We start from the raw sequence: 13,010 nt of genomic DNA on the forward strand, positions 1-13,010 counted from the left end.
GACTCGATCCCGGGACTCCAGGATCATGACCTGAGCCGAAGGCAGTCGCCCAACCAACTGAGCCACCCAGGCACCCCAACCCCCACCGTCTATTTTAGATCTTATAAAATTACTTTATTAAATGTATGTTCAGGTTTGATTTGTGTTGACCATTTTGCATTTTGTCATGCAATATGGAGAGGGATTTTTGCAGCCTCATTTTTTTTAAACAGCAAACGATTGTAGTCAACATTCACTGGGTGCTCTGTGTAGACAGAGCATCACACACGCTCTTGCATGAAGTTTACAAGCATCAGTCCTTGCGACAGCCCTATAATGTAGAGTACTGCTGTTACTCCCATTCCTCAGAGGGGAACACAGCCGCAGAGTAACCAAGTAATCTGCTGAAGGTCACGTCCACAGTCTGGTTCCAGAGCCCAGGCGGCCGGCCACGCCACAGACCTCCCTCTCGCTGCCCACATTTCATGGACAGTGTGGATTAACTCAGTGTGAGCCTCACAACAATCCGAAAGAAGGCCTTAATTCACCCATTTCCGAGATAAGAAAACTGAGGAACTACCAGCTGAAGTTACTTGGCCCGGGCCATCTCCCCTGCAGAGGGCCAGGCCAGGGTTTGAACCCAAGCCAGTGGGAGCGGAAAGGCCCGCCTCCTAAGCCCCTGGGCTATTCTGTGGCCTTCCGCAGAGCAAAATGCAAACACGTGATGAGGAACCGGGTGAAGGGGGTCCCAGAAAGCTTCGGAGAGGCGGCCGTTCCCTCGAAGCCCAAGACGGACAGCCCAGGGCCGGGCTAGATGGACAGGACGGGCCGTCTGTGGGGGAGGAGAGACAAACAGAAAAGATGAAACACAGTTTACCATTGTAGGAACGGGGCCTCCTCTAAGGCCTGTGTGATGTTCTGGAAACGCCGGAAGCCGCTCCCAGGGGTCTGAGTTTCGTGCCCTGGGTTGCCAGTGGGAGGCCCAGCTGTGGCTCCTGGGGTGGGCTTAGCTCTGAAGACCGCCTGCTGCGGGGCAGTGGCCTGGGGGGAGGGGGGAGGCCCGAGCCACAGAAGGAGTGGTGGCCCGCGACAGCGCAGGAGAGAAAAGGAGACGGGGAGTCACAGCAGGCAGAGGACAGCAGAGAATGTGCAAGCTGTCCTGTGTATTTTTTTTAGTTGCGATAAAATACACGTAACAAAACTTGCCCTGTGGCCATTCTTTTTTTTTTTTTTTTAAAGATTTTACTTATTTATTTGATACAGAGAAAGAAATCACAAGTAGGCAGAGAGGCAGGGAGAGACAGAGGGGGAAGCAGGCTCCCTGCTGAGCAGAGAGCCTGATGCGGGGCTCGATCCCAGGACCCTGAGATCATGACCTGAGCCGAGGGCAGAGGCTTAACCCACTGAGCCACCCAGGTGCCCCCCCCCACCCCGTGGCCATTCTTAAGTGTAGAGTTTGGTGGCGGGAAGAGCGCTGGCCTCGCTGAACAAGACCTCCCCATTCCCTGGTGCCGGGCTCAGTCGGTTAGGTGTCTGCTTTGGGCTCAGGTCATGATCTCGGGGTCCTGGGATCGAGTTCTGCATCGGGCTCCTGGCTCAGCGGGGAGCCTGCTTCTCCCTCTGCCTGCTGCCCCCCCGGCTTGTGCTCACACACTCTCTCCCTGACAAATAAATAAATAAGAACTCCCCATTCCCCAATCCTCCCAGAAGCCCCCAGAAAAATAAAAAGCAGTTCTCCTTCCACCTGCACCTGTCTCCGCCCTGTGGTGTCAGAGGGCCCGCGGGCTTTCTAGAGAGAAGCCCACGTGTCAGGGGCCTCTGACTCCAACCTGATCAAAGGCAGTGGAGAGAGGGCCCGGGCCTGGGGCTCTGAGGTCCGCCTGTGGGGACACAGCCCCACTCCAGCCCCGGGTTCCCTCATCCTGCTAACTTCTGCCAGTTCACGGCCGATGGAGTTTTTGCTGGATGTCAGCTCTGGTTCGCTCTAACGAGACTTGGCGGCTCCGTGGGGGTGAAAGGAACCGGGGCTGGGTGTGTCGGGCTGCCCTCTCCGAGCCCCTGGAGCACAGCCAGGCACGTCTTCGAGCCTGGTGGGAGTCAGAGGACTGGTCCCGGGCAGCCAGCCTTTGTGCCTGGGGACCGTCCTGTCCTGAGTGCTGAGCCGAGAAAGTGCTTCCCTGAAGGGTCTCCCTGAACCGCTCTCTGCCCTCCTCGCCAGGAAAGAGAGAGAAGGGACGTTCAGGCCACCTGTCGCAGAACTCGGTTTGAGAGCTTTCCCCAGCCTTGCTGTCACCCGCACAAGATGCCGAGAACCCTTTCCTAAGCTGGACTTTGGGGCCCAGACGACAGGCCACCCGCCCCCTGCTGTTCAGCTGGGATTTGGGTCACCGGTCAGAATGAGCTCCGGCAGGACTCGAACTGACCTTGGCTAAGTCATTAGACTTAACTCGGGTCCTTGGTTCGGTTTACAAACCTGGAAGGAATTCTTAACACGTCCCGCTCGGCTACCCAAAGTCACACCCATGTGTGTCCAATGAGCATTAAGGACCTACAGCTGGCGTCCCGGAACCCGGGAGAGCTTCACGGAGGAAGCAGTGTTCTCAGAAGAGGAAGCAGGAGATTTCTCTCTCTCCCTCTCTTCCTCTCTCTCTCCGCTCTCCCTCCCCCCTCTCCCTCCCTTTCTCCCCCCAACCCTCTCTGTTTCTCTCTCCTCTCTCTCCACACAGCAAAAAGGCTATCAGGGCCTCTGGGTGGCTCAGTCGGTGAAGCGTCTGCCTTCAGCTCGGGTCATGATCTCCGGGTCCTGGGATCGAGCCCCAAGTTGGGCTCCCTGCTCAGTGGGGGGTCTGCTTCTTCCTCTCCCTCCGCCCCTTCCTTCCCCACCCCCAACCTGTGTTTGCTCTCTCGCGCTCGTTCTAGCTCTCTCAAATAAATAAATAAAATCTTAAAAAAACAAAACCAAAAAAAACGGCAGGGCTGTCGTAAGGCAGGAAGAGTGGCCTCACCAGGAGCTGACCCTAACGGCACCTTGATCTTGGACTTCCAGCCTCCAGAACTGTGAGAAAATTATTTTCTGTTGTCTAAGCCCCCAGGCCTACAGTATTGGTTATGGCAGCCCATGCTGACTAATTCAGGGACCAACCGTGCCCATTTGTCCGGGACTAAGGGAGTTCCAGGGCCAGCCCTGGGAATATCCACACCATGGGTGAGACTGGGTATGGAAAGTGCCTGGGCTTCATACAGTGTAAGGTATGCAGTAGGTGCTCTATAAATGCTAGCAATTATAATTTTATCCCTTCTACAACTACTTAGTAAGCGCCTGCTCTGTGCTAAATGTGCTTTAAAATACTGGTAGTTACAAAATTGATAAATAGATAAACTTGGGAAGTTTACAAGCCTTTAGTTACCCGGACCAAATCACAGGGGTCTCGGTGTGACGGGGGTTCATAGTGGAAGCCATGTCAGACTAGGAGAACAAAGGCCAGGTAAGGTGGGGCTCAAGGCAGCTGGCCCTTAGGCACTTCTCTCAGCTGTCCCCCAGCAAAAGCCACCAAACCGAACGGTCACCTCCATTGCTTCCTGTTTCTAAAAAATGGGAGCCTAGGAAGATTGGTAGCACCAGGGCCTGGTCACATGTGCACAGTGTTTTGCCAAATGGCTTTGGCCAAACCTGGCCAAACCCAGCTGCCGGAACTGTCCTTTTGACTGAGCCCGGGTATGACGCACGGTTTGTCTGGAAGTGCCGCAGCTTGGCCACAAGGTGGCGGACGAGAACACGCTTGGCAGTGTGTGGCGCCAACAAAAGGCTTTTGTAAATGTCAGAAAGGCTTATCATAAATTTTTCATGCATACACATCAGAAGGCCTCCTCAGATACCGAGTGTCTGTTTCTAGAAGCTTCTTTCTTGGGACTGGCGCTAGTGGACTTCCATTCTGTCTGGGACTCGGGTACAAATCCCAGTTGGGGTCGCTGTTCCTCACGATGGCACCAGGCAGTATAAGGAAGCAACTGGGCTTTTTGAGCTGGGAAGCAAACTCAGAGCACTTCCTTCATGCCCGAGTTTGCATGATTTTATGTATATCCTCGTCCACTCACCGATTCATTCAACAAATATTTATTAAGCTTCTGCTGTTTCCCAGGCATTAATGTCAGCCAGAAGAGTAAATACAAAACAAAACAGCGGATGTTGATAAAGTGCTATGAAGTAAGGGGACAGAGACTGGGGAAGGCTGGTATTTTAAATGGAGTGACCAAGGAGGGCCTCTCTGAGGAGGCGCCGCTGGAGCAGAGACCTGAATGGAATGAGGAAACGAGATAGTCAAATGTCTAGGGAAAGAACGTTCCAGAAGGCGCCCTAACAAGGGCGTATGTCCTGAGATGGTAATAGGGCTGGTGTGTTGGCACAGCAAAGAGGCACCTGTGTCTGGAGTGTGGTGAGCAAGGGCCGAGGGAGGGGTGACCCGGATCGATCATGCAGGCCTTGTGGGCCACACTGGGGACTCGCATGTCTGTAGGAAGCTCTCAGAACGGTGGTTTCTCAACACTGGCTGCTTTTTAGAATCACCGGAGAGTTAAACCATTCTTTAATACCAATGCCTGGGCCTCCCTCTAAACCACTAGAATCAGAACTCTGGGGTTGCAGGCTGAGCACCCATTTTTTTTTTCTGGATGCTCCCGGGGACTCTAATAAGCAACCAAGGTTAAAAACCACAAGTGTTTGATATTAGTTAGAATATATTATATATTATATATTATATATATTATATGTTATACTATATTAATAGAAACCATGAAAACGGGCCAACACTATGATTAATGATAATATGTACCTTTCTGGAACAACAACTTTAGATATAGCAAGTGTGTGGGAATGTCGTGTCGGTCATCAAAGACAACTACTTAAACTATGGACTTTAGGTTGGAACTCCCGCCTCCCATCAACCCGAAGGAATCTTTCCTGGGGAAAATGCAATTTCTAAAGCATCGTGGGTCACTAGAAGCTGCGATGACGGGCGTTGTAAACCTAGTGATGGAGCTAAAACATGGGCCCGTCTCTGTTCTATAGACTTTCCAGGTTTGTGTACATCTCACCTTCTCCAAGCCAAGGTCTGAAGTTCCTCCATGCTCTTGTAATAACGGGGGTAACGAGATGGTGGTCATCACACCTCTGTCCACCACAAAACACCCCCCACGTCCTTGCCCTTCCTCTGGGCCCTTTGCTCTCTGGGCCTGTTCAAATCAGTCTGTGACCCCTGAGAATCTATGGAAAAGAGAATGCTAATTGATTTGAGCAAATGTGTGTTGGCTTTCCTCTGTGGGGGGAAGTGTGTTGGGGGTTCCCTAAGACGCCCGCTCAGTGGTGCTGGGAACCCCTGGTGCAGACGGTTCTCGTTTGCACACCATTTTCTCAAGCGAGGTATGCCAGCCCAGGTCACTGTGCCTCTTCTTCCGCGTATCACCTCTGCACAGAGCGACTGTGAATATTATATGCAGATGCCCTGCCTGGGCCTTATTTGGTCACAAAATAAAGGTGTGATGTGATTCCCTTCACACCTGAGGCTCCCCATCTTTGCCCTAGAAAGATTCCCATGTGGTTAAAATACTGCCTCCATTTGCTGGAACTCCCTGCAGGCGTTTTCCTGCACCCCCACGCCCGTCGTCTGGGCCCTTCCGCCCTTTCTGACCTTCTCCTGTCACGGGGCCAACAACCTTGGCGCAGGCCCGAGAAGCCTTACAGGCAGCCGGTGTTGACGTGCCCCATCTTCAGGCTGAAGGTTGAAATCCATGTGGAGGGCGCTTGGGTGGCTCAGTTGGTTAAGCAACTGCCTTCGGCTCAGGTCATGACCCTGGAGTCCCAGGATCGAGTCCCACATCAGGCTCCCAGCTCCACAGGGAGTCTGCTTCTCCCTCAAACCTTCTCTCCTCTCATTCTCTGTCTCACTGTCTCCTTCTCAAATAAATAAATAAAATCTTAAAAAAAAAAAAGAAAGAAATCCATGTGGCTAGAAACCAAGTGTCGGTTGGGTGTGGCATCTATCAGAGACTAAAGTGCATAGGAAGGCTTTTGACTGGCCTCTGAAATTTCTGTCTCCTTGCGGTTAAATCAACAAACCACAAAGAAGGGCGGACCCTACAGCAATACGGTTTGGGCAGCAGAAATAGAAAGGGCACCTAGTGAGGAGTGACGAGCAGTCAGTTAACCGACAGTCTGGCAAGACTGTGCAGAGGCCCGGACCCTACTGCCTCAGCGCTCCTTTCACAAGATGGCGGCGAAGGCAGCCGGTCGGCTTCTGGAGCTCTGTGCGCGTGTCATCTCTCTACTGCCCACCTCGATCAAAATGTCTGTCCAAACTCAACCCACCACCCTGAATACTCTGTACGAATGTAGCGTACATTCATTGAAATGAAAATGAAAAATTTGAAAATGAAATTTTGAATGAATTTCAAAAATGCAAAATTTCAAATTTCAAATGAAATTTGAAAATGAAAATGAAAAAACTAGTGAAAAATTAGTTTTTTTTATCCTTTATCCATTCAGTACAAGCAAAGTCTGAAAAGGCAAAGATCTCCACAAGACTTGTTTTAAAAAAACAGCAATCCTCGGGTTTTCATGTCCCACCGGGTTCCCACTCCCTAGGGGCAACCACCTTGAACTCTTGCAACTAATTGTTTACCTCCAAATAGCCTGCTTATTAACTTTCCATATTAACTTCCTACTGGAGAGAAGACATATTTGTCCTTGACGCACACCCTGTCGTTCACACACGGGCTACAAATGCACACTTGTGTGAGGTAAGGACGGGGTCCCCATCGGCTCAGCACAGCCACGTGCTGATTTTAGTTCGATCACTATTCATTGGTCCATTGTTGTGCTCACGTCAATGTGATCTTCACATAAGCCACACCATACGCTAGGATTAGTTTTCCCGGGGCCTGTTGGCCTTGGAGTTAATTATTCCTTTCCGAGCTTGCTTATTTTTCCTCAGATCTTCACAAATTCAAACTCCAGATCTTCCTCGGTTTCGTGAATCTCCTCTCAGTGTGATCAAATGCACAACATGTCCTAGCAATTTCTTCATCGTCTCCAAGAGGTTTCTTCTGGAACCTACTGAGAAATTTGTTAAAGAGAAAATCCTGGGTCCAGGATGGAGTCACTTATCCCCAGGACAGCAAACCAAGACTTCAAGGCAGGTTCAACCTCTGCAGGAGTAGAATTTTAAGCCAGTTCATCTGGAATTTTCTGGTTAGCATCTATGAGGTGGTCTGTGCTTGGGCGCTCTCCATCCCCCAAAGGAAGAGGAGGTCTTCTTCACCTCCATGATGAGAAAGACCCGCCGCGCGCCTCCCGCAAAGGACATTCCCCACCCCCCCCCCACCGCCACCAAAAACAATCCTTTTGCTTCTTGAGCTAATAACTTTCTAGCCGCCCTCCCCTTCCTATTAAACCCTTCCATTTTGTATGCCCCCTTGGGACACCCCACCCCTCCTTGTCAGATGGGATGCTGCCTGATTCCAAATCACTTAAAGCAATGAGATCTTCGAATTTACTCAGTTGAATTTTGGTTTTGTTTTGGGTTTTTTTTTTTTATTCTTAACAGATTCCGATCTGGAGGCCAAAAAGATCCTTGTGAAACAATCTTCAAATCCCCATCACTTCTTGACTTTGGGACTTCTCCTAGTGCGTATTTTATGCCCTCTTCTCCCTCAGTTATTCCTGGTTTTGGTCGGGCACTTTTCTATGGTTGAATCCTGAGAAGTGGACATGGTGGGGTCAATTTTTCTAGGATTTTGCAAGTCTGATGGGTTTTTATTCTAGTCTCCCATTGGCTTCACATTCAGCCGGGTGTAGAGTTCTAGCTGGGGGCCATTTTCCCTGGGAATTCTGATACCATCCCCATGGTCTCTGAGCATTTCAGTGTCACTATCGAAAAGCCCAAACCATTCTGATTATTGATCTTTGCTAGGAAAATGTTTTCTCTAGAGGCTTGTAGGATCGTCTCTTGGCTTCTGGGAATTTGAGATTTCATGGTGATGTAGGTTGGTGTGAGTCCATTTTTTTAAAATTTAATTCCAGTTAGTTAACATACAGTGTTACATTAGTTTTGGGGTGTACAATACAGTGATTCAACACTTCCATCCATCACCCAGAGCTCATCTAGACAAATGCATTCCTTAATCCCCATCACACGTTTCAGCCATCAGCCCAGGCATGGGTCTATTTTTATCTGTTGTGCCCCTGGGTGGCTCAGTCCGTTAAGCATCTGCCTTTGGCTCAGGTCATGATCTCAGGGTCCTGGGATCGAGACCAGTGTCAGGCTCCCTGCTAGGTAAGGAGTCTGCTTCTCCCTCTCCCTCTGCTTCTTCCCCTCCTTCCCCCCACCCTACCCCTGCCAGTGCTCCCTCTATCAAATAAATCAAATCTTCTTAAAATTTTTTAATTAAAAATAAAAATCAAAAAATCATCTTCCCTCCATTTCCTCTGCTCTCTAGACTCCTATTATTTAGTTATTCCTCCTCTTTGACCAGATTTGAATTGTTTTGTTCCTTTTTCCCTTCCTTTTTTTCTGGTTTGTTTGATTTTTGAGAAATCCTCAATTTATTTTCCAAACTCGTTAACTTTTTTTTTTTAATTTCTGCCATCATATCTTTATTTTTATTTTTTTTTCTTCCATCATATCTTCAATCCAAAGAGTCTTTCTAATTATCTGAGTCCTTACCTGGTCACATCCAGCTTATGTCTCGGGCTCCCCGTTCTTCTGACTTCTAGACCATCGCTGCGGGTATTTTGAGGTCTTCGTCCCCTGTGTTGTCTCTATTCCCTCTAAGCTGTTTTTAGCTGAGTCGTTTGCTTCTTAGTCTGTTTCTCAAATGGCACATTTCCTCAAATATCTTGGGATTCTTGGCTGTCTGCTCGGATTTCAGAGGAGGGGTCTACAAAGCTGGTTGGAGGCTCCGTGCACGAGACCGTGGTCCACAGATAGGGAAATCTGGGTGAACCATTTTAGTGCAGAAACCCAGAAGGTGGCATTTTTAGATCTTCCCTTTAGCAGATCCAGATCAGAGCATGGAAGCATGAGGAGGAGGGAGGGGGAGGAGCTTACAGCCAGCGTGGGAACCTTCCTTTACGCCTACCTATTGCTTTGTCAACCAGCACCTTACCCCCAATTGTGCCAGCTGTCTCCGGAGCCTGTGACCCTTGGTTTTACCCTCTCCAGAGAGGAAGCCACCCCTGAGATGGTAGGGCGGAAGCACCCAGCTGTGCAGGGGGGGAGGCTTTAATGATGGAATTCCCACCTGCTGCCCCACCTTCATGCCTACATCCTAAGCTCCTGGTGCTGCTGATTTCTGAGGGGTGTGTGTGAGCGTGTAAGTGTGTGTAAATGTATGCGTGCAATTCGAGTTGTTCCGTCGCTTCCCTACTACTACTGGCTCGGGATCCAGCTTTCTGAAGCCGGCTAAGTTACCATTCATCTATCTGCTGTTCAGCTTCCAAAATTGTCAATATTGTCTTCTCTCCAATTCTTGTGAGTGTCTACATTTAAAAATATATATTTCACCATCTTTACTGTCATTTAGTGAGTTTAAGGAGGGAATAGATGTAAATATTTGTATTCAGTCCTCCTCTCCATCCAGAAGTCCTAATTGCAGCCTTCTTTTTAATGAATATGCTTTCTGTCTCTATTCTTTCCAACAGTCTGGTCACAGTGCTTGGAAAAGCTGCCTGCTCCCCCAGGTGTGGTTCCCTGAACTGTTTTCCCCAAACCCAGGGTTGTCTGCCAGACCCTCGTAGGTCAGCTTGCCACGCGAGCTTCTTCTGCCACATCCAGCCACGAGCCTGTTGGCGCGTCCACTCAGGACAGACCTAATGGGGCTGAGACCCCAGGGATCTGGGAAGAGTGGAAGTGTCTCCTGTCGACATCCTGACACTGAGAACCAGACAGCCTCAAATTCTGATCGGGCCATCTTGCATCCAAGAAGGTGGTTTTCTTATTTGTTTTGTGTTTAATCATTTTCCATCTGCTTAGCCGGTTAGAAATAAGAAACAAAACAAAAGGAAATAAAACCCAGGTGGTACCCTTGCCTTTGGCTGCAAGTCACAGAAACCCCAACCTAAACCAACTTAGGTAACGAGGACTTGGTTGGGCTTCCGTGACCGAAAGTCTGATGCGGGCCAGCCTTCAGAGCTCATTGACCCAGCTGTTTTGTGATGTCATCTGTGACCAAATCTCTCCATTTTCTTTTGGTTTCCCATCCACATTATTCTTGTCTCATTCTGAAACCAGTTCCTCTTACAGTTACAGGAAGGTAATACCCGTAGCAGAGCTTCTTTTGTCATGGTCGATGTGAGTGTGTGCTCTTGAGAGAGAGCGAAAGGGACGGAGGGAGAGGGGGGTCCAAAGAAGGAGACTTTACCCCCAAATTCCTTTCCTTCCTGATTGTGTGGACACATGTCACATGTTAACAGAGAATGCCATGCAGAGTTGACACTGGTCTGGGAGGTGAGGAAGTCAGTCAGAAGACCAGAACAGGACAAAGAAAATGCATGCCTTCAAACTGGAGTGGTGGCTAGGGCCCCCAGCTGGCTCAGTCAGTAGAGCATGCAATGCTTGATCTTGGGGTTGTGAGTTCAAGCCCCACTGTGGGTATAGAGATTACTTAAAAAAAAAAAAATTCTTGGGGCACCTGGGTGGCTCATTTCGTTAAGCATCTGACTCTTGATTTCAGCTCAAGTCTTGATCTCAAGGTCAGGAGTTCAAGCCCCATGTAGGATTCCATTTGAAAAATAAAAAATAAAATCTTAAAAAAAAAAAAATTGGATGGGTGGCAATGGGACCAGGACAGAAAGAAGAGTTTTTGGGGGGTAACTGGAAAATCCAGTAGGAGAGCAACTTGAAGAAAGTGAGCCCAGAAGGAGGCCTAGTGGAGGAGACCAGGGGGCATGGGATGCTGGAGGGAAAGAAAAGCCCCCTTGGGGCACCATATCAGTTGGGTCCTATTATGGGTTGAGCTGTACCCTCCAAAAACATATGTTGAAATCCTCACCCCTTATTCCTGTGGATGGGACCTTATTTGGAAATAGGGTCTTTGCAGATGTCATTAAATTAACATGAAGTCACACTGGAGTAGGGTGGGTCCTTGATCCAATATGTCTGGTGTCCTTAGAAGAAGAGACAGAGACACAAGGAGAGGTTGCCAGCACTGTGAAGAGGGAGCAGAGATCAGAGCGACGCACCTATAAGTCAAGCGCCGCTGGCAACACCAGAAGCTTAGAGAAAGGCCTGGAGGGCTCACCCTAGAGCTTCTAGAGAGCTTGTCCTCTCGGCAGCCAGCACCTTGATTCTAGAGTCCCAACCTCCAGGTCGTAAGAGAACAAATTTCTGTTGTTTTAAGCCGTTCTGTCACGGGTATTTGTCACAGTGGCCCCAGGAACCTAGCACAGGCTCTGAGCAGAAAACATGGCACACTCCAAGAGGGGAGATGAGAAGGGTCTTTAGGAACATTGCAGGTGTGGGTAAAGCTTCTGGAACCAACATAGCAAGAGTAAGCACCGGGGTCTAGTAAAGACTCACCAGGGCTAGACTTCAGGGGCCAAAGGAGGGAACCATTGCTGAAAGCCAGACAGAGCTCCTCGGCTGTATGGAATGCAGCCAAGCAAGGTAATCTGGAAGGGGGGATTCTGGACTTCCTTCTCCTCCTGCTTTTCCTTGGCTGAATCCAGCCAGAAGCCAGAAAAAGGGAGACGTTGACTCTGTTCCTATAGACCAGCGTCCCGGGACAGAGAGCAGAGAGGAGACGGGTGGAGACCAGACCTGGAAGGGCCTGTGGAAAATATCCCTGGAAAAAAAAAACAGGAAATGTGGTTTCAGTTAGAATGTTCTTAGAGAACCAGTCCACACACTCAAAGCTTTTTTTAAAGGTAAGGAGGTATCTAGGAAACAGAGCCAGTGAGCGTGACAATAAGGGATGTTAGCCGTAGTTCCGTGTACCTATTTATGCAGAATTCGTCAGAACACAACAGGTCTGGTTCTCTCAACTACCAAAAGACTGGGGGGAGGGGTACTGAGGCGAAGAGAGGACTGAAACCAGAGCTCACATCAGCGCTGACTCTGATGTTAGTGCCTTTCTCCAGCTTGTCTTCGTAAATTCTCTTGAGCCATATTTCTTCCAGAGAAATGTGCTCATTGGGTTTTCTCATCCCTGCCAACCAGCTGATGGTAATGTGCTTCTTGGTCTCTCCAGTTGGAATGGGGCTTAAGGAACCATTAGACTGGGGTGTGGGTGTTTTGGCGCTAGGAGACCATGCCTCAACCCTCAGCTGGCTTTGCCTGGGTTTTGTCCCTGGAAAAGGGTATTACACCACCAGGAGCTTGTTCTTAATAAATCAGGACTCCATTCGTTTCAGATTTAGGCTAGCATGCTGGATGGAAATCATTCAGGCACTTTATTATGGCACAAAAGGCAAGACTTTTAATATCTAAATGAATTAATGAGAATCAAAAAAATATACCTTCAAATAACCAAATTGCAGTTAAAAATGGGATTGTTGTGCCTCCTATCAGTTTAAGTCTATGACCCAAACATTTCCAAGGACAGAGGACTCAGAATTATCATAATGATTCTGATGCAGAACAAAACCATCCATTACTATCTCTTCCTGAATGAGCAGGGTTTTCATCCTCATTAAATTGTAAAAATGATGAAGTAGTGGCCTCCATGAGAAATGTAAAATGTTTTCAATTAAAAGATACATTTAGGGAGAGGATTTTATTTATAGATGATCATTAGCATATTAGTCAAATTAATGTATCCATGTCAGCTAGATACCTAATAAATCATATCTCCATATTATAAGAATTATCTTGAGTTTCCACACCATACAGATTTGCACATATGAAAATGGTTGCAACTGGAATTTTTCTGACCATATGAGATGAAAGATCACTGCTGCAAAAAAGAAATAATTATAATAACAATCACTACCGTGTACCGAGTTCTTTCCGCGCTTGACCCACACGCATGAATTCATTTAA

The sequence above is a fragment of the Martes martes genome, assembly GCF_963455335.1.
Source record: "Martes martes genome assembly, chromosome: 3".
Lineage (NCBI taxonomy): Eukaryota > Metazoa > Chordata > Mammalia > Carnivora > Mustelidae > Martes > Martes martes.